This window comes from Somniosus microcephalus, chromosome 9, assembly GCF_052327205.1.
Source record: "Somniosus microcephalus isolate GS21.2 chromosome 9, FLI_Smic_1.0, whole genome shotgun sequence".
NCBI classification, from domain to species: Eukaryota; Metazoa; Chordata; class Chondrichthyes; order Squaliformes; family Somniosidae; genus Somniosus; species Somniosus microcephalus.
The window spans coordinates 175,601,496-175,624,392 of record NC_140995.1 but is presented as its reverse complement, the minus strand read 5'-3'; positions in this window follow the sequence as shown (position 1 = coordinate 175,624,392).

The window sequence follows — 22,897 nt, the reverse complement described above, 5'->3', positions numbered from 1 at the left end:
GAGGAGTGGGTAGACACCCCTTACCAGTGGCAGTCAAAGTCACCACCGCACTCAACTTTTTTGCTTCAGGCTCATTCCAGGGATCAGCAGCAGACATCAGCAGCATCTCCCAGGCGGCCGCACACACTTGCATTACGCAGGTAACCGATGCCCTCTTTGCCATCATACACAATTACATCAACTTCTCCAAGGATCAAGCAAGTGTAACCACGCGTGTGGTTGGGTTTGCGAATCTGGCAGGCTTTCCAAGGGTGCAGGGCGTCATTGACTGCACACATGTGGCCCTTAAGGCACCCCATCACAATCCAGGTATTTTTGTCAACTGCAAGGGCTTCCACTCCCTCAACGTGCAGCTGGTGTATGGCCACAAGAAGGAAATTTTGCATGTTTGTGCGAAGTACCCTGGCAGTTGCCATGACTCCTTCATACTGCGCCAGTCTAGTGTGCCCTGGCTCTTCAGTCCGCCAGGCCAACTTTTCGGATGGCTACTTGGAGACAAGGGCTATCCCCTGAAGGCATGGCTAATGACACCATTGAGGAGCCCATCCAATGAAGCTGAGGAGAGCTACAACTCCAGCCACATTTCCACCAGATCCATAATCGAGCAAACCATCAGCTTGCTGAAGATAAGATTCAGATGCCTGGATAGATCAGGTGGAGCCCTGCAGTACTCAGCAGCCAGGGTCTCCAGAATCGTCGTGGTCTACTGTGTACTTCAGAACATGTCACAACATTGTGGCTTGCAGCTGGCTGAGGTACAAGTGGCTGATCGCATAGCCTCCTCAGATGAGGAGGAGGAGGAGGAGGAGAGTGGCAACAAACAGGTTGCGGAGGCGCATCAACCAGTAGCAGCAGCAGGCGAGCATGGGATGCAAGGGACGCACTCATCTTGGCCAGATTTGCTTAACCTGCCCAATCAAACACTTTTACCTCACACCTTCTTACCAGAGCATCGACAATGGACAAGAACCTGCGGATTCCTATTACTCTGACCACCATACTGGCAATTGCAAGTCGCCCTAAGCCCTCAATGTGGAAGTTTCATTTGCGAAATGACACAGGCCACAACTTCAACAGTTTGCCATCAAATTTTATCATCACAATTCACGGATGGCTTTTCAAAAATAAACACAACAGAACACCCAAGTGACTACCCTTGTGACTACTTGTGCTTTATCTTCCTCTTATGTGTGCTCCTACATGGTGCTTCCCCTGTGGCTTCAGCAGATGTGGAGACCCCTTGCTCACTTTCTTGCTGCTCCTGCCTCGATACCTTTGGCGGGGCGTCTTCTGGGGTTGCGAGCCTGTGAGGGCTCGGCAACAAGTCTGCTGCTTCTGCAGCTGTGCAGGGGCTGAGACGCCCATTTCAGTTGGGTGAGGACTCTGGTGGGGCTTCGACCGAGGGCTCTGCAGTGGCATGCTCGTGTGAGCGCTTGGAGAGGAGCGCCCACTTCCTTGTTCTCTGCCACCAACATCCCTCTCATGGGTCAGCTCCACTTCAGAGCTAGCAAGTGGCTTAACAGCACCTTGCTGCACTTCAGGGGGGGCCATGAGGACCCATTTCTGCACTGGAAGTCCTACTCCAGAGGACTTCCATGAAGGTCTGGTTTCTCTGCTCAATAGCTGACCATCGCTCCTAAAGAGATGTCAGTCTATTCTGAACAATGACCATGTTTTCAAGACCCTGGCAACTAAGCTCCTCCATGGCCGTAGCCATCCGCTCTTCTACCATAGCCATCCTCTCCTCTATGGTAGCCAGCCTTACCACAGAGGTAGCCATCCTTTCCACGGAGGTTGCCATCCTTTCCGTGGTGATGCGTTCATGCGCCAATGCCTCCACAAAGGCTCTGCTCATGTTCGCGATGGACTCCTCCATTCGCTCCACACTCGCACGACCCTGGAGACAAAATCTGCCAGAGACTCCTGCACCTGTTCCTGGAGTTCCAGCACCGCTCACCTTCTGGATGGACCCGGAGTCACAGGATCGACATGCAGCTGAGCCGAGCTGGAAGAGTCCTGCGGCCTCCGACGAGGACTCTCCACTGCTGTCTCTGTCTCCACCATCTGCTGATACTCACTTGAGATCTGTGATACACCAGGTGACAACACTACTCTATCTCGCGAAGATCCCACCGAGGTGTGAGTGTCTGCGCTGGTGCTGGGTGTGCTTAATTCTGCTGACGCTGCGCCCTCAGAGGTTGCAACTTCCTCTGAGGAGCCTTCAGGCTCAGGCTGTTCCTCCTGGGCAGTGGGGAGGGAGGTTGTCGATGGTCCTGTGGGGGAGTAAAGGAAAGAGCTAGACATGTGAGATAAAGGTAGCATGCACATTGAATTGATCATAAGTCAACCTGTTAGAGCATCAGAATTGTTATCAGTCACTCATGCAATGTCAATGAGAGATATGAAAAACTATTCTGTCACCAGCTTGCTGTGATGCGCCCCCACTTGCGCATCCTCCTCCACTCCCACAATCTCCAGGGCCGCCTCCTCTGCAGTGGTGAGCTGGGCTATTGAGGGTAGCCCTCTACCTGTCCTTGCCCTCTCCCTCTTATTGTGGGCTCTCTTTTCCTGCAATGAGGGACACAAGTGGAGTTTGAGTGAGAATGAAGGCGTGAGTGTAGAGAATCCATAGCATAGATGCTTAGAAGGAGATAAAGATGGAGTGAGGTGCCAAGACCAAGGGCCCTCCATGTGTGTTGTAAGTTGTTGTCATAGCATCACAGTGATAGGGAGTGAGAGGGCTACATAGTCGAATAGTTAAGTGAATGTGAACATAGAGAGAGAGGGAATGGGTAACGGTGCAGGGATATAAGGGTGAAGTGGGATGTGGAGGAGGAGGTTGACAAAGCAAAGTGCTGGTGATGAGAGGCGATGGGGATCAGATTGAGGGTCATGGGGATGGAATACTCACTTTTCCTGTGCGGAGAAGGTCATGAAACCTCTTTCTGCACTGCAGCCAGGTTCTGCTGCACATTGAAATCGCTTTCACCTCCTGTGCCACTTGCAGTCACACAGCTTTGGTCTGTTGTGGAGGCTTTTTCCTCCCTGAGGAAGGAAAGAGCACTTCTTTATTTGCTCTTACTCCCTCCACCAGAGCTTGGAGGAAGGCCTCATCGAATCTGGGTGCACACTTTGGTCTGGTGCTGGACATGCTTGCAGTAGGAATCCTTCAGAAGAATGGTGATAAAGTTGTAAGGCTGAAAAAGAACTAAGGCTGCCTGCAGGCCTTAAATCCAGCTATATAGATGACGTCATCAGAGGTGAGTTTCTGTATCAAAAGACTTATTGGGCCAGGGGTTCCCACACGCTTGAAATCAAGTGTCCAATTAGGGCAAAATCGCACTTTTGTCCCGCCTCACATCGGAGGTGGGGTCCTAACACGCCGACCACCTGACACGCCCCCAGCCCGCCCCCAATGAAAAAATCCAGCCCTTTGAGTCCTCTGCACAACTTGCTTTCCCACCCATCTTTGTATCATCCACAAATGTGGCTACATTACACTCGGTCCTTCATCCAAGTCATTAATGTAGATTATAAATAGTTGAGGCCCCAGCACTGATCCCTGTGGCACCCCACTAGTTACCGTTTGCCCACTGGAAAATGACCCATTTATCCCGACACTCTGCTTTCTGTCATTTAGCCAATTCTCTATCCATGCTAATATATTACCCCCAACTCCATGAGCTCTTATCTTATGCAATAACCTTTTATTTGGCACCTTATCGAATGCCTTCTGGAAATCCAAATACACCACATCCACTGGCTCCCCTTTGTCCACCCTGCTCGTTACATCCTCAAAGAACTCCAGCAAATTTGTTAAACATGAGTTCCCCCTCATAAAACCATGCTGACTCTGCTTGTCTGCATTATGATTTTCCAAATGCCCTGCTACTGCTTCCTTAATGAAGGACTCCAGCATTTTCCCAACGACAGATGTTAGGCTAACTGGTCTATAGTTTCCTGCTTTCTGTCTCTTTCCTTTCTTAAATAGGGGTGTTACATTTGGGATTTTCCAATCCGCTGGGACCTCTCCAGAGTCCAAGGAATTTTGGTATATTGCAACCAATGCATTCACTATCTCTGCTGTGAAAATGGAAATATTCATCTACTCTGTGTGAGTTTAGAATTAAAATCACAGGAATTTCCAATCAAATTGAATAAGTATGTCACAACTGGAACTCCAAGGCTATACAAACATAAAACTGTAAAACCAATATCATAGAAGTCAAAAAACTTCAGAAAATTTATGATTGTATTTTGATGAAAATTAAATCAGTTCCAGATGAGATGTTTTCTGCAATAACATTTCTTTTTAAATCTCCATTTTAAAGTCTCTTTCAGTTCCCCCCTGCACCATGCACTCTTCTTACTTTCACACTTACCCGGCCCCCGAGACTTTCCTTCCTCGGCCAATTGGCAGGCTTTTAATGCCCAGTACTGATAATAGCATCGCTTAACCACTTTTTTTGAAATTTATTTCATCTTCTCTCTTCTCTTTTCAACGTTGGCACTGTCCTGCACGATGGGTCTTGGCACTTCACCTGTGTGGTAAACCACGTTCACTATCGTATCACTGTTAGTAGTTAGCACTGTTCACCACTGTTCGTTATAACTGTATCACTGACCACTATTGTATCACGGTACGAGGTCGCCTCTTGCCACACTGCTATACCTGGGATGACCACTGCCGACTCCGCCTTGGCTCCACCCACCAGGCCAGGTATAAAGGTGAGCGACTGGCTGGTATTCCTCCTGCTTGGATCGGATCACCCACGAGAGTGGGCTCTGTTATTTAGTCAATAAAAACCTTTAGTCACCTTCGTAACTCTTCGCCTTTTATTGGAGGAATTGATAGGTATATCAATTTTATTGACTAAATTTAATGATGTCCGACAACGAGTCACAACCGGCGGAGGAGCCACCAGCGCAGCTCCCAGGAGCACAGCCACACCAGCCAGCTTGGCTGCGAGCCCTCAGACCGCCGTACCTGGACCTGAACCCACGAGCAGCAAACTCAGCCGCAGACTTTAAACACTGGCTGGTCTGCTTCGAATCATACCTGAGAGAATCCAGCGTCCCTCAGGCATCCAAACTAAGTGTCCTGCAGGCACAACTGAGCCCGAGAGTATACACTCTCATCGAGGACATGACTACCTACGAGACCGCCATCAACCTGCTGAAACAGAAGTACCGGACCCCGGTAAACTACATGTACGCTAGGCACCTCCTAAGATCACGGCCGCAACAGCCAGGAGAATCAGTAGCCGAATTCTCACAGGCGCTATATGCACTCGCCAGGAACTGTGACTTTAAATCGGTGTCGGCAGCCGAAAATACTGAAGATAATATCCGCGACGCATTCCTGAAAGGCCTACGGTCCGAGTACTCACGGCAAAGACTGCTGGAAGCTAAAGACCTCAGCATGGAAAAAGCTGAAGCCCTCGCTATCTCCCTGGAAGTGGCCCACCAAGATCAGGAAGCATTCACCAGGTACTGCTCGCGACCCTGGGACTCGGGCCCGACCCCTACCACAGCACCCTTCCCAGCGCCGCCCCCGGGACCTACCTCTGCGTCGGCGTCCCGGACCCGACCGGCCCCGCCACCCCCGGCACCGGCCCCGACATCGGGCATCCGCGATCGGGCCGCCGGCTGTTTTTTTTGTGGCCAGGAGAAGCACCCGAGGTCGCGCTGCCCAGCCAAGAACCCCATATGTAAAACCTGCCTGAAGAAAGGCCACTTCTCCAAGGCCTGCAGGAGCGGATCCTCAGAGGCCAGCAGTGCCGCATGCGAACTATGGGGGCGGCCATCTTCGTTTAGGGCAACTGAGGCCAGCATCCCCACACATGAGTCATGGGGGCGGCCATCTTTGTTTAGGGCAACTGAGGCCAGCATCCCCACACATGAGTCATGGGGCGGCCATCTTTGATTAAGGCAACCGACCCCAATAGTGCCTCATGGGGCCCTACCTCGTGGGAGACGCCATTTTACTCACCACGCCCGACCGCCTCGCCCGCAGATGACAACGACTCGCTCAGCTACACACTAGCTTCCGTCACCCTGGACCAAGCCCGCCCGCACCATCTGTCCAAGTCAATGATGGACATCAAAGTGAACGGCCACGCCACGACCTGCCTGTTCGACAGCGGAAGCACGGAGAGCTTCATCCACCCAGACACGGTGAGCCACTACTCCCTCTCTGTCCTACCAACGCGCAGCCGAATCTCGATGGCATCGAGGTCCCACGCCACGGACATCAGCGGCTACTGTGTCGTGACCCTGTCGGTTAAGGGCACGGAGTATAAAAACTTTAAACTCCTCGTCCTCCCCCATCTCTGCGCTGCCGTCCTACTAGGGCTGGACTTCCAATCCCACCTCCAAAGCGTAACCCTAGCATACGGTGGACCCCTCCCCCCACTCACAGTCAACAACCAGCAAACGTTAAACCGCCCACCGCGTAACACCTGCAGCCTCTCCACCCTCAAGGTCCCGCCACCCTCTCTGTTTGCTAACCTTACCCCTGACTGCAAACCCGTCGCTACCAAGAGCAGGCGGTATAGCGCCGGGGACAGAGCCTTCATTAGCTCTGAGGTGCGGCGCCTCCTGAAAGAGGGCATTATCGAGGGGAGCAGCAGCCCCTGGCGTGCCCAGGTCGTAGTCGTAAAGACCGGCGATAAAAACCGCCTGGTCATCGACTACAGCCAGACCATAAACAGATATACCCAGCTGGACGCATACCCCCTCCCCCGCATATCTGACATGGTCAATCAGATTGCACAGTATAAAGTATTCTCGACCATCGACCTGAAGTCGGCCTACCACCAACTCCCTATCCACCCTGAGGACCGCCAGTATACCGCCTTCGAGGCGAATGGGCGCCTATACCACTTCCTTAGGGTCCCCTTCGGTGTCACTAATGGGGTCTCGGTCTTCCAAAGGGAGATGGACCAGATGGTTGACCAGAACGAACTGCAGGCTACATTCCCCTACCTAGATAACGTCACTATCTGCGGCCGCGACCGGCAGGAACATGACGCGAATCTGGAGAAATTCCTCCGTACGGCCCAACGGCTGAACCTCACCTACAATAAGGAGAAATGCGTGTTTAACACCACGCGCCTTGCCATCCTCGGCTGCGTAGTGGAGAACGGAATCATCGGCCCCGACCCAGAAAGAATGCGCCCCCTCATGGAGCTACCCCTCCCCCACTGCCCTAAAGCACTTAGGAGAACCCTGGGGCTTTTCGCCTACTATGCCCAATGGGTACCCAATTACGCGGACAAAGCCAGACCCCTCCTGAAAGCCACTTCCTTCCCCCTCACGGAGGAGGCGTGCGCGGCCTTCTCCCTCATTAAGGGAGACATAGCCAAGGCCACGATGCATGCAGTGGACGAGTCCATCCCCTTTCAGGTGGAGAGCGACGCATCCGACTTCGCCTTAGCCGCCACCCTAAACCAGGAGGGGAGGCCAGTGGCCTTCTTCTCAAGGACCCTACAGGGCCCCGAGATCCGACATTCGTCGGTCGAGAAAGAGGCCCAGGCGATCGTGGAGGCAGTGCGGCGCTGGAGGCACTACCTGGCAGGCAAACGATTTACCCTCCTCACCGACCAGCGTTCGGTGGCTTTCATGTTTAATAACAAGCTGAAGGGCAAAATCAAGAATGACAAGATTTTGAGATGGAGAATCGAGCTCTCCACCTACGATTATGAGATCTTGTACCGGCCAGGCAAGCTGAACGAATCCCCTGATGCCCTTTCACGAATGACATGCGCCAGCGCGCATATCGATAGGCTTCAGACCCTCCACGACCAGCTCTGCCACCCCGGAGTCACCAGACTCTGCCATTTCATTAAGGCCCGCAACCTGACCTACTCCATCGAGGAGGTCAGGACCATGACCAGGAACTGCCAGACCTGTGCGGAGTGCAAACCGCACTTCTATAGGCCGGACCGAGCAAGCCTGATCAAGGCCACCCGCCCCTTCGAGCGCCTGAGCATCGACTTTAAGGGGCCCCTCCCGTCCTCTGACCGTAATGTGTACTTCCTCAACATCGTTGATGAGTACTCCCGTTTCCCCTTTGCCTTCCCCTGCCCCGACATGACCAGTAGCACGGTCATTAAGTGCCTGAATGCCCTCTTCACCTTGTTCGGGTTCCCGAACTATATACACAGCGACCGGGGCTCCTCCTTCATGAGCGAGGAACTCCGGCAATTCCTCCTAGAGAGAGGTATTGCAGCAAGCAGGACCACCAGCTACAACCCCAGAGGTAACGGTCAGGTGGAAAGAGAGAACGCGACGGTATGGAAGGCCGTCCTCTTAGCCTTAAAGTCTAAGGGCCTCCCAACCTCCCGCTGGCAAGAAGTCCTCCCGACAGCGCTGCACTCCATCCGGTCATTACTTTGCACGGCCACTAACACCACCCCCCATGAACGAATGTTCGTTTTCCCCAGGAAGTCGACTATGGGAACCACTCTACCAACCTGGCTGACCGCCCCGGGGCCGGTCTGGCTGCGGAAACACGTGAGGACCCATAAAACGGACCCCCTGGTCGAGAGGGTGAACCTCCTGCACGCCAACCCCCAGTACGCCTACGTGGCGTACCCAGACGGGCGGGAGGACACTGTCTCCCTACGAGACCTCGCACCCTCAGCCGATCCGGAAACACCGCCACCACCCCCCCCAACCTCAGTCCAGGTAGACGGCATGCCGGAACCCCACGAGCCCTCGCCGACCACGCAAACACCAGCATCAACACCGGATAAGGCACCAGCACCGGATAAGGCAACACCACCGCTGCGGCGATCGGAGAGGCGTACGAAGCCTCCGGACAGACTGACCTACCAGAATTGGTAGTACACTTCACCCCGCCGGACTTAATTCTAAACAAGGGGTGAATGTGGTAAACCACGTTCACTATCGTATCACTGTTAGTAGTTAGCACTGTTCACCACTGTTCGTTATAACTGTATCACTGACCACTATTGTATCACGGTACGAGGTCGCCTCTTGCCACACTGCTATACCTGGGATGACCACTGCCGACTCCGCCTTGGCTCCACCCACCAGGCCAGGTATAAAGGTGAGCGACTGGCTGGTATTCCTCCTGCTTGGATCGGATCACCCACGAGAGTGGGCTCTGTTATTTAGTCAATAAAAACCTTTAGTCACCTTCGTAACTCTTCGCCTTTTATTGGAGGAATTGATAGGTATATCAACCTGAAATTAATTAAAAGGTTCTCTGGCCCAAAGCACAAGCTGATGACCTGCTCAGTTGACAGCCCACTCAAGCCCGTCTCCAGGAGTTGAGCACCAGTAATCTGCAGTGATGTTCTTCGATTTTCCCTCCCTCTCAGTGCGGAGGTGCCTGGCTTCTTCTCTGATTTTCTCCTGGAGGTCAGAAACTTGCTGTAGTGTATGTAACCGTTCCACCTTTAAGAGAACTATTTTAAGGGTTGCACTACTTTATCTTGGCTGCTGCATACTGTAATACCGGTGGTGACCACACCGGTATATAAGTGCTGTGTAATGATTTATTGGGCAGTTCCGCCCTGACCTTCAACTAGTAAAAACCTGTTAAAGTTTACTCTTGTGGTCTGTGTAGTAATTCTCAATATAACACACAGACTTAACAATGGCGACGAGTACGATCTTACCCTGCGGCAGAGATACATCCAAGGCAGTTTAACGGGCGTCGAGAGGAGGCATCCGCCCTCATCATTCTGCTGAGAAAAGACTCGGGTCTGCAGAGCAAAGGAAGAAGGAAGAATTCTGACACGAAGCCTTCCATCAGCAACAGGCAGTGATCGTCCCTTCTATCACGGTGGTGGGTGAGCCGATCAGCGACGAGAAGCAAGTCGGCCACGTTGACTGTGAGTAGGGGAGAAAATAAAAAAAACGGAGGATATAAGGGCGGAGAACTCGACCACGGCCGGGGAAAGGAGCCGGACAGAAGTCGGGGCCAGAGGCACTGAGACTGGGGCAGCGTAAGGCACGGAAGCCGCGGTGAATGCAAACGCAGCCGGTGCGAAAGACCGGGCTGCAAGCGGGCTGGGAGACGCAACAGCGTCGAGAGAGAGCTCGACCGCGACCGGTGAAAAAGGCCGGGCAGCTACCGAGGCCGCGAGGCGCAGCGACCGGGTCAGCGTAAGGCGCGGGAGAAAATAAAAAAAACGCGGAGAACTCAGCCACAGCCGGGGGGGAAAGGACCGGACTGCAAGAGGGGCTGGGAGGCATGATTTGAAAACCGCTGGGGGAGGGCGAACGCAGCAAATCGGCAATCGCCATTACAGCCAGCGGGGGAGAAAGGCAAACGCAGGAAGCCGCCATTTTCAGAGGCGGGGGAAGAAGACAAGCGCGGGAAACCGCCATTTTGTAAAAAAATAAATAAATAATTCTTTTGTTTCTCAAGAAGATCGCAAGGATGCCTAAGCGTGGTAACATCAACGATTTCGACCCCGATGTTGAAGATTGGGCCACGTATGTAGAACGCATAGAGATATATTGTAAGGCAAATAAAATATCAGATGAAGATAAAGCACTAACCTTACTAAACTCAATGGGTGCGAAGACATACGGGCTATTGAAGCATCTTCTATCACCAGCTAAACCGGCGGTTCAGACTTTCGCTAATATTGTTGCTGTCCTGAAGAATCATTTGAACCCCACACCGCTGATGTTAGCGGAATGATTTAAATTTTATGCGAGAACGCAACTGAAAGAGGAAAGCAACGCGGAGTATTTAATTGAACTGCGCAAGCTAGCGAATTACTGTCAGTTTGGGGAAAGCCTGACAGAGGCACTGAGAGACAAATTCGTGTGTGGATTGTCGAAAGAATGAACACAAAAGCGGTTGCTTGAAGAGAATGATCTTACACTTGATAAGGCTGTCACTATTGCAGCATCGCACGAAGCCGCAGCGAGAGGCACTGCGGAAATGCAGCTGAAGGCAGCGGTACTCAGCGTAGATCAAATGGCTTCGGGTACAATGAAATGTTATCGTTGTGGGAAGACAACACACGATAAGAACCAATGCTGGTTTAAAAACCAGGAATGTAGAAAATGTGGCAAGCTTGGTCACATAGCTAAAGTATGCCGGTCAGGGAAGAAGACCAGCAACAAAAAGTCACCACAGGAAAAGTGCAGAAAGGTACATAAGGTGGCTGAGAAGAGTTCGGATGAACAGAATTCGGATTCAGACTCCAACAGCAAGGAACTGGGTAGTCTAAGAATTCACAACGTGAGTAAGGAAGCTGACCGACAAACTATTTGGGTCACACTGCAGATAGCAGGAGTCCAAGTGAAGATGGAATTGGACACCGGATCGGCGTTGACGGTCATGAATAAGCAAGATTACAAAAAGTTATTCAAACATATTCCCCTACGGGATACGGAGATAGTATTGCAGACATACACGGGGCAAAAAGTATACCCCATCGGAAAGATAAAAGTCAAGGTGATACACAAGGGCAAAGAACACCAAGGAATGGACTTATATGTACTACCTGAGGGAGGTCCACCACTTCTGGGACGGGAGTGGATCAGGAAAATAAATATGGACTGGCACTCCCTAAACGCAATAACGGTAGATTCCGGAAAGAAAGATGTCAAACCTGAACGATTGTCCAGAATATTGGATGAGGCTAAAGAGGTGTTCCAACAGGGACTGGGAACACTGAGAGGAATTAAGGCAAAAATCAAGATTGCAGAACATGCAAACCCAAAATTTTTCAAAGCCAGACCGGTACCGTATGCGATACGACCTGCTGTGGAAGCTGAGCTGGAAGGGCTGGAACGTTCAGGAGTACTGTCTAAGGTGGACTGGAGTGAGTGGGCCACGCCCATTGTGCCCGTCATGAAGCGTTCATCGAGTAACAAGCCAGGGGAACCGGGGAAGGTCCGCATTTGTGGAGACTTCAAGATCACAGTTAATCCGGTGCTTCACACGGTGCAATATCCGCTTCCGCGGATTGAGGATATCTTTGCTTCATTGTCTGGCGGGAAACGCTTCACCAAGATAGACCTGGCACAAGCGTACTTACAGATGGAAGTTGAGGAAGAGTCGCGCCAGTATCTCACAATCAGCACGCACAGAGGCTTGTATCGATATAATAGGCTGGTTTTTGGAGTGGCTTCGGCTCCAGCAATTTGGCAGAGGGCCATGGAACAGGTATTACAGGGAATTCCAAGCACTCAATGTTACTTGGACGATATCCTGATTACAGGAGATGACGATGAGGAACACCTTGCAAATTTGAAACTGGTGCTCACCAGGTTGAAGGAATATGGCCTTCGAGTTAATCGCCAGAAATGTGAGTTCTTTCAGGAACGGATCTCGTACTGTGGTCATGTCATTGACCAGGAGGGGCTGCACAAGTCACCTGACAAGATCGAAGCTGTTGTGAAGGCTCCCGCTCCGGAAAATGTATCCTAGTTGAGATCGTTCCTAGGGTTGATTAACTATTACCATAAGTTTCTGCCAAATCTATCCACGGTGCTGCACCCGCTGAATGCTCTTTTGCAGAAAGAAGTACCATGGAAGTGGAGCGAGGACTGTAAGAAGGCCTTTCGCAAAAGCAAGACATTGATCACCTCAGAGGAAGTGTTGGCTCACTTCAACCCAACGCTACCTATTCGTTTAGCTTGTGATGCTTCTCCTTATGGTATTGGAGCAGTACTCTCACACAAGTTGCCAAATGGCTCGGAAAGGCCAGTCGCATTTGCATCCAGATCATTGACCTCCGCTGAGCGCAACTATGCTCAGATAGATAGGGAGGCTCTCAGCCTGGTGTGGGGAGTAAAGAAGTTTCATCATTACCTGCAGGGCCAGAAGTTTACACTGCTGACAGACCACCAGCCGTTGGTACCCTTATTTAACCCTAAAAAGGGCGTTTCCATTATGACAGCGCAAAGGCTACAGAGGTGGTCCCTTTTCCTAGGGGCACACCAATATGACATAGAATACAAAGGATCAAAACAGCATGGGAATGCTGGCGGGTTATCACGCCTACCGTTGCCAACGGTAGAAGAGGCGCCTACAGTGGACCCAGTGGAGATGTTCCACTCAACCATAGTGGAATGTCTACCAGTAACAAATTCTACGATCGAAAAGGAAACAAGAAATGACCCGACTCTCTCACGAGTCTACGATTTAACGGTGAAGGGATGGCCAGCACATGGCGAACTACTGTTGCCAGCATTTTCGCAAAGAAGAGAACAGCTGTCAGTGTGCTGAGGAACTTTGATGTGTGGATCCAGAGTGGTGATTCCACCCAAACTCCAGCAAAAAGTGCGAAAGGAGCTTCACGAGGGGCATCTGGGTGGAGTGAAAATGAAGAACCTAGCCAGAGCGTTCGTGTGGTGGCCAGGTATCGATGGAAACATCGAAGAAATGACCAAGAGCTGTTCAGGATGCCAGAAAGTCCAAAACGCCCCACCACAAGCTCCTCTGCATCCATGAGAGTGGCCCTCATCTCCATGGCAAAGGGTGCATATCGACTTTGCTGGTCCATTTATGGACTCAATGTTCTTAATCGCGGTGGATGCACACTCCAAGTGGCCGGAGGTAATAAAGATGTCCTCCACCACCACGGAAAAAACCATCACAGTATTAAGGACCATATTTGCCAGGAATGGGCTGCCGGAACAGATCTGTTCTGATAATGGACCGCAATTTGTGTCCGAAGAATTCAGGAAGTTCTTAAAAAACAATGGGGTTAAGCACTACACGTCCGCCCCATGCCATCCCGCCACCAATGGATTAGCTGAAAGGTTTGTCCAGACCTTCAAGAAGGCCATAAAGGCCATGGGTAATGAAGACATAAATCTACAACATAAGGTAGATAACTTCTTGTTGGCGTATAGGAATGCAACACATGCGGTCACAAACCAAACTCCCGCCATGATGTTTTTCAATAGAAGTCTAAGATGCCGGCTGGATTTGATCAAGCCAAACATCAGAAGGGACGTAGAGAACCGGCAATTTCAAGGCATGAATGAAAGGCCAACTAGAACCTTCCAGATAGGTCAACAAGTTTTGGCCTGGGACTACCGTACCGAGAAATGGCAGCCTGGAACTATTTGCACACGACTAGGACCACTGATGTATACCGTGGACATTGGAGAAAGCATAATAAGGCGCCATGCTGACCAGATCATAGCGTCATCCGAAAAGGGACAACCTACACCACAACTCTATACGCCTAATGATGAAGCAGAGATACCCATAGTAGCTACCTCCGATCCGGTGATACTGGAACCAGATGAACCCGACACTGACATTCAAGCCGAATCGACCTTGTCAAAAGAATCTACTACACCACCGAAAACTACGACACCACCGAGGCGTTATCCGGACCGAGTCAGGAAGCCTCCAGAGAGACTGAATCTGTGAACTGTTTTTACATTAAGTTGTGTATATATGTTATGATGTTATGTTTAATGGGAAGATGTACTGTTAACCTAAAAAGGGAGGATTGTAGTGTATGTAACTGTTCCACCTTTAAGAGAACTATTTTAAGGGTTGCACTACTTTATCTTGGCTGCTGTATACTGTAATACCGGTTGTGACCACACCGGTATATAAGTGCTGTGTAATGATTTATTGGGCAGTTCCGCCCTGACCTTCAACTAGTAAAGACCTGTTAAAGTTTACTCTTGTGGTCTGTGTAGTAATTCTCAATATAACACACAGACTTAACACTTGCCACGTTGGATTCTGCAAGCCACAGATCCTATTAGCCTGGACATTGAATCGGATACTTGGGTATGTCACCAGCCCGATAAAATCATATTTTAAAAACATGAGGTGCAAATAGTTAGAACGTGAATAATAAACAACACGGATTCTTTCATCAATTACAGCAAATCTCCGCCTGATCAGAATGTTTAACTTGATACAGTGCGGGCCATATCTCCAGCAGAACACTACAGCTGTACGTTCTCATGCACTTGTAATGTCATGTTTGTTACTTAGCTAAAATTGTGACTAATCCAGGAACTACAACTAATCCGGCTAAACCAGATGCTTCTTCTATTTATACTTCAACTGTTTATCTCAACCGCTGTCATTGTAAGGAGAAAAAAATAAATAAACAGCAATTCCAGTATAAACTTCAAAGGTGTTTTCTGGCTTCTAGTGAAACTCTGGAATTTTTTAATTGAACCTTCACCGAGAAAACCATAACTTACCCATAAAACACTCCAGTGGGTTTGCTGAAATCAGGAAGTTGCAAAGTCATCAATGTGCCATTCTAACTGAGTATTCATTGTAATAATTCACACATTATTTGCAACAATTGGCCAAAGCATTTTAACTAAACATTGTGGATTGTTCACTGGAATCTTTGCTAGCAGTCACTTTACTAATATCAGTAAATAAGCACTGCACGCTATTCAGTACAGTAATATGAGAGCTATTTACAAACATAGTCTATCTTCTTCTTACAGTACTTCTTAGGCAGTCCCTCGGAGCCGAGGATGACTTGCTTCCACATTAAAAATGAGTTTGCAGGTGACTGATGAGTCCAATGCGGGACCTACAGTCTCTGTCACAGGTGGGGCAGACGGTGGTTGAAGGGGCGGGTGGGTTAGGTGCTTCGGTTGACGTGCGCTCCTTGCACTGCCTGCGCTTGGCTTCCGCTTGCTCCTGCAAGGTCATCTGCAGTCTCTGGATCTGACATTCAGCAGCCTTCTGCCAGCCTTGCTACTGCCACTGGGGCCACGTTACGGAGGAGCAGTAGGGTGGGAAGGGGGGAAGTGTGAAGGGGATGGAGATCATTGAAGAAGGCCGACAAAAGTTTTCAACCAAATGGGGGGAGTGTTTGTACTAAAGTTGGATGTGTTTGTAAATATATTGTTCACTTTGTTAAGAATTATTTCGATGTGTTCGATGTACAAAGAACCAGTTGTCTTTGTTAATAAATTGTTGTGTTTGTTTGTTATTGGTTGTCTCTCTTCTCTTAGGCAGTCCCTCGGAACCGAGGATGACTTGCTTCCACACTAAAAATGAGTTATCAGGTGACTGATGAGTCCAATGCGGGACCTACAGTCTCTGTCACAGGTGGGGCAGATGGTGGTTCAAGGGGTGGGTGGGTGGGGTGCTTGGGTTGACGTACGCTCCATCCGCTGTTTGCGTTTGGCTTCCGCTTGCTCCCGGCGAAGAGACACGAGGTGTTCGGTGCCTTCCCGGATGCTTCTCCTCCACTTTGTGTGGTCTTGGGCCGGGGATTCCCAGGTGTCGGAGGGGATGTTGCACTTTTTCAAGGAGGCTTTGAGGGTGTCCTTGAAGTGCTTCCTCTGCCCACCTGGGGCACTCTTGCCATGCCGGAGCTCCGAGTAGAGCGCTTGTTTTGGGAGTCTCGTATCGGGCATGCGGACAATGTGACCCGTCCATCAGAGTTGATTGAGCATGGTCAAAGCTTCAATGCTGGCCTGAGCAAGAACACGGACATTGGTGCGCCTATCCTGCCAATGGAATTGCAGGATCTTGCGGAGGCAGCGTTGGTAGTACCTCTCCAGTGCTTTGAGGTGCCGGCTGTACATGGTCCATTTCTCTGAGGCATACAGCAGGGCGGGTATCACTGCTGCTCTGTAGACCATGAGCTTAGTGCCGGGTTTGAGGTCCTGGTCTTCAAATACTCTCTTCCTCAGTACATAGTCTATCAAGGCAGCAGGAAAGAAGCAGCTTCACTGTTACAATGAGAATTTAGTATGAGCCAGCGCGACACACTGTGATCTATACGTTAACTCTCAAAACCATTTACCACAGCATTTGTGGTGCTGTATGGGGTAGCGGCGGCGGCGGGAAACGCGAGCGGCGAGGCTTTAAAAGGCCCCCAGAGACCAGGTAGGCCTCACAGCGGCAGCGGTAGCGGTGGCGGTGGGAAACGCGAGTGGCGAGGCTTTAAAAGGCCCCCAGAGACCAGGTAGGCCTCACAGCGGCAGCAGTAGCGGCGGCGGCAGGAAATGCGAGCGGCGAGGCTTTAAAGGGTCCCCTGAGACCAGGTAGGCCTCACAGCAGCAGCTGTAGCGGCAAACTCGAGCGGCGAGGCTTTAAAAGGCCCACAGAGACCAGGTAGGCCTCACAGCAGCAGCGGTAGCGGCGGCAGTGGGAAACTCGAGCGGCGATGCTTTAAAAGGCCCCCAGAGACCAGGTAGGCCTTACTAATCTCCAATCTCCAAACTCAGAGGGAAGGAGAAAAGTAAAAAGTAATCGAAGTGTGACGTCACCAGATAGCAGGTAAGTGATTGGTTGGTGAGTATTTCGCTCTTTTTTAAACTTTAACTCTGTGGTTTATAGTTTCTAAAGTCTCTGAGGTGTAGCGGGGATCGTTTCTAAACCAGGGCCCTTAAATATACCATTTAACTGTAGTGTAATTGGTGGGATTGATTTGATTTAATTTAATTGCAATTAATTAAAGGGTAAGTCATGGCAGGACAGCCCGGTGCCGTGGTATGCTCCTCCTGCGCTATGTGGGAACTCAGGGACACTTCCTGTGTCCCTGACAACTACGTGTGCAGGAAGTGTGTCCAGCTGCAGCTACTGGCAGACCACATTGCGGTGCTGGAGCTGCGATTGGATACATACTGGACCATTCGCGAGGCTGAGGATGTCGTGGATATCACGTTTGATCAGTTGGTCACACCGCAGGCAAAGGTTGGATAGGAAGAAAGGGAATGGGTGACCAACAGACAGAGTACTAGGCACAGGCAGGTAGTGCAGGGGTCCCCTGTGGACATCCCCCTCTCAAACAGATACACCACTTTGGGTACTGTTGGGGAGGATGGCTTATCAGAGGAAGGCAGCAGCAGCCAACTTCCTGGCACCAGGGGTGGCTCTGCTGCACAGGACGGGAGGAAAAAGCGGGGTAGAGCTATAGTAATAGGGGATTCTATTGTAAGGGGAATAGATAGGCGTTTCTGCGGCCGCAAACAAGACTCCAGGATGGTGTGTTGCCTCCCTGGTGCAAGGGTCAAGGATGTCTCAGTGCAGCTGCAGAACATCTTGGAAGGGGAGGGTGAACAGCCAGTTGGCGTGGTGCATATAGGTATCAATGATATAGGTAAAAAATGGGATGAGGTCCTAAAAGCTGAAAATAGGGAGTTAGGAGGTAAATTAAAAAACAGGACCTCAAAGGTAGTAATCTCAAGATTGCTACCAGTGCCACGTGCTAGTCAGAGTAGAAATAGAAGGATATTTCAGATGAATACGTGGCTAGAGGAATGGTGCCAGGGGGAGGGATTCAAATTCCTGGGACATTGGAACCGGTTCTGGGGGAGGTGGGACCAGTTCAAACCGGACAGTTTGCACCTGGGCAGGCTCGGGACCGATGTCCTAGGGGGAGTGTTTGCTAGTGCTCTGGGGGAGGGTTTAAACTAAAATGGCAGGGGGTTAGGAACCTGAGCAGGGGGACAGAGGAAAGGGAAACAAGGATAAAAGCAAAAGATAGGAAGGAGAAAAACAAAAGTGGCAGTCAGAGAAATCAATGGTTTAAATCAAACATGGCCACAGTAAATAATAATTCTAATAGGTCTAAGAGCGTTAAAAAAACAAGCCTGAAGGCTTTGTGTCTTAATGCGAGGAGCATTCGTAATAAGGTGGATGAATTAGCTGCGCAAATAGAGGTAAACGAATATGATTTGATTGGGATTACGGAAACATGGCTCCAGGGTGGCGAAGGCTGGGAACTCAACATCCAGGGGTATTCAATATTCAGGAAAGATAGGCAAAAAGGAAAGAGAGGTGGGGTAGCATTGCTGGTTAAAGAAGGGATTAACACAATTGTAAGGAAGGATATTAGCTCTGATGACGTGGAATCTGTATGGGTAGAACTGAGAAATACAAAGGGGCAGAAAACGTTAGTAGGAGTGGTATATAGACCTCCAAACAGTAATGCAGAGGTTGGGGATGGCATTAAAAGGGAAATTAGAGAAGCGTGCAATAAGGGCACAGTAGTCATCATGGGTGACTTTAATCTACATATAGATTGGGCTAACCAAATTAGTAACAATACTGTGGAGGAGGAATTCCTGGAGTGTTTACGGGATGGTTTCTTGGACCAATATGTCGAGGAACCAACCAGAGATCAGGCCATCTTAGACTGGGTATTATGTAATGAGAAAGGATTAATTAGCAATCTTGTTGTACGAGGCCCCTTGGATCGGAGCAATCATAATATGATCGAATTCTTCATTAAGATGGAGAATGAAGTAGTTGACTCAGAGACTAGGATCCTGAATTTAAATAAAGGAAACTATGATGGTCTGAGGCGCGAGTTGGGTAGGATTGATTGGCGAATGTCACTCAAAGGGTTAACAGTGGATAGGCAATGGCAAACATTCAAAGACCGCATGGATGAACTACAGAATTTTTTCATCCCAGTTTGGCATAAAAATAAAACAAAAAAGGTGACTCAACCGTGGCTAACGAGGGAAATTAGGGATAGCATAAGATCCAAGGAGAGGACATATAAATTGGCCAGAAAAAGCAGTAATCCAGAGGATTGGGAGCAGTTTAGGATTCAACAAAGGAGGACAAAGGGATTAATTAAGAAAGGGAAAATAGAATATGAGAGTAAGCTTGCAGGGAACATAAAAACTGACTGTAAAAGCTTTTATAGATAAGTGAAGAGAAAAAGATTGGTGAAGTCAAGCATAGGTCCCTTGCAGTCAGAATCAGGAGAATTTATAATGGGGAACAAAGAAATGGCAGGCCAATTAGATACATATTTTGGTTCTGTCTTCACAAAGGAGGACACAAATAACCTCCCAGAGATGTTGGGGAACATACGGTCTGATGAAAGGGAGGAACTGAAAGAAATCAGTATTTGTAGGGAAATGGTGTTAGGGAAATTGATGGGATTGAAGGCCGATAAATCCCCAGGGCCTGATAATCTACATCCTAGGGTACTTAAGGAAGTGGCCCTAGAAATAGTAGATGCATTGCTGATCATCTTCCAACATTCGATGGAATCTGGAACAGTACCCATGGATTGGAGGGTAGCTAATGAAACCCCACTATTCAAAAAAGGTGGTAGAGAGAAAACGGAGCATTATAGACCAGTAAGCCTGACATCGGTAGTGGGGAAAATGCTAGAGCCCATTATAAAAGATGTGTGCAGTTTTGGTCGCCTTATCTGAGGAAGAATATTCTTGCCATGGAAGGAGTGCAGCGAAGATTCACCAGACTGATACCTGGGATGGCAGGAATGACGTATGAGGAGAGATTGGGACGATTGGGCTTGTACTCGCTGGAGTTTAGAAGAATGAGAGGGGATCTCATTGAAACTTATAAAATTCTGGCAGGACTGGACAGACTAGATGCAGGGATAATGTTCCCGATGGTCGGGGAGTCCAGAACCAGGGGTCACAGTCTAAGGATAAGGGGTAGGCCATTTAGGACAGAAATGAGGAGGAATTTCTTCACCCAGAGAGTGGTGAACCTGTGGAATTCTCTACCACAGAAGGCAGTAGAGGCCAATTCATTAAATATATTCAAGAAGGAGTTAGATATATTTCTTAAGGCTAAAGGGATCAAGGGGTATGGGGAGAAAGCAGGGAGCGGGTACTGAATTTGGATGATCAGCCATGATCGCATTGAATGGCGGAGCAGGCCCGAGGGGCCGAATGGCCTACTCCTGCTCCTATCTTCTATGTTTCTATGAACCTCTATAGTAGGGTTATGGATTAATCTTGTAAGAATTAACCTAGATTTTCTGGTTGGGTGTTGGCTCAGCTGGAAGTTGGGCAGTGTGGGAAGAGCAGCTGCCCAACCATTGCTGGGCTCCCAGCATCAAAAACTCCTTTAGTTGTCAGCTTGCTTGTTGGTGAGTGGGGAATCCAGTGCTTCTGCGCACTTTGAAAAATAGCAAGGTAATGTGGACAAAAATGTCTGCAAAGGATGTGAAAAGGCAGAGGAAATTTGGTTCTTTGATGGAACCGTCGAAATTCTGCTGCATGAGGTTTAGCAGAGGAGTGGACTCTCTTTGGCAATAAAATTGGCAGATCAGGGAGAATGGGAGAAGGTGGCAATTCATAGCAATGACATCTCTGCCATTCTACTCACATAAAAGCAGCGCTGTCAGTCAGCCAAGATAGGAGAACGCACCATTGCACTCCATTGACGCAGTGAACTCAGTATGTAATTTCCTCCCCCTCACATTGTGTTAAAGTGCTTTCAATGCTTACGGTACAGCAGGGCTCACTTTTACCTAGAAGTGTTCCATTTCATATCTGTATATGCACTCAGCCCCAAATGATTATTCTATCAAATGCAACTACATCAGGCACAAATGTGTCTTGACAGCTACTGTGGCTTGCACTTACGGATCACTCACTGTATGTCGTCATGGCAATAGGAACTTCTCACTTATCGTACTACGATTGTTGCAAAAGAAGATAGCTCAGAATAAAAAGAAAATAATAAGAACAGAAGGAACCAAAAGCAAAATACTACAGATGCTGGAAATCTGAAATAAAAACAGAAAATGCTGGAAATACTCAGCAGGTCAGGCTGCATCTGTGGAGAGAGAAACAGAGTTAATGTTTCAGGTTGATGACCTTTCATCAGAACTGATAAGTATTTCCAGCATTTTCTGAAAGAACTGAAGGAAGAGCCGCAAACATATGACCATTAACCCCAAAAGAAGAGGAAGTCCTGTCAATTCTAGTCTATAGAGTCTATAAAGAGTGTTGGAAATGGGGAGCTTGGAGGACTGCTGCTGGCTGTGGGTTGGTGCAAACATCCTCCCTGATCTTTCTTCTCTTCCTATTCTCTAATTCACTCATCTGAACCAAAGCATATGCTAAATCATTCCTTGTACTGTAAACAGTGTATGAAGGCTGCTTATAAGGACACCTCCATTTTCTTATGTTTCTCTGGGTGCTTCGCAGGAAGAGAACCAGCCCCCATTGTATCCAGCCATACCAGCAGTTCACAGCACACACTGTCATCCATCTTACCCCTCCCAAACAACAGCCCAGATACATCAACCCCCAGAAGATTTAGAAAGTGAGGTGGAGAGGAGTGCACTGTGTGAGGGTGAGCATGAGCAGAGCTGATAAACCCAGGGATTGGGACCTTATGGAACCTTCATTTCATTGGGGGCATTGAATATTGGTACAGTCTTTGAGAATTGTACTAAGCTAAGCAGTATTTTACAGATGAAGAAATCTACTAGCCACGTGTGCAGGCTTGCGAACAGTTTCACAAATTGCAGTCGAACATGGAGCATGTGGCAGTTCCAAGGACATCTGTAGAGGAGCTGCTCCTCCCACGCCAGAAACTCTTAAGGGCAGTTGAGGTTTCTGTAATGTATGTACCTTTAAGGGGAGAACTACTTTTTACAGCTCCTGTATACTGTATAGTACCGGCAGTGACCACACCTGCATATAAACCCTGAGTAGTGATCTGCACAGTTAGTTCTAGACTAACCCTCATTCAGTAAACACCTGTTAAATCATTCCCTGCAGTTTGTTGTCTGATTATTGAAGGACACAACATTAAGATACATGGATCTAACATTGGCGACGAGGGTGGGATTCGAACCTACCTACAACTCTGCATCACCTCCCAGGGATTCGCTCCTGGAGAACAGTGGAAGAAGGTCGCGTCCAGAAGCACAGGCTTCGACCACGGGCAACCGCCCAGTCATCCAGCGGAGATTTGAGCATCGCAGGGGAGGCTGTCGAGAGCCAGGCTTGGCTTTCCAGTCACAGTGGTCCAGCGAAACGGGCTGGCAGCAGGTACTGCGCAGACCCTTCCCGGACAGCGACGGGCTAGAGCCCGACCGAGCGGCACAGAAAAAGGCCGAGCAGCGTCGACGGGGGAGAGAGAGAGGGCAGAGCGCACAGGGCGCAGCTGGTGTTCAGGACCGAGCAGCGTCAACTGGGGAGAGAGGCGCGC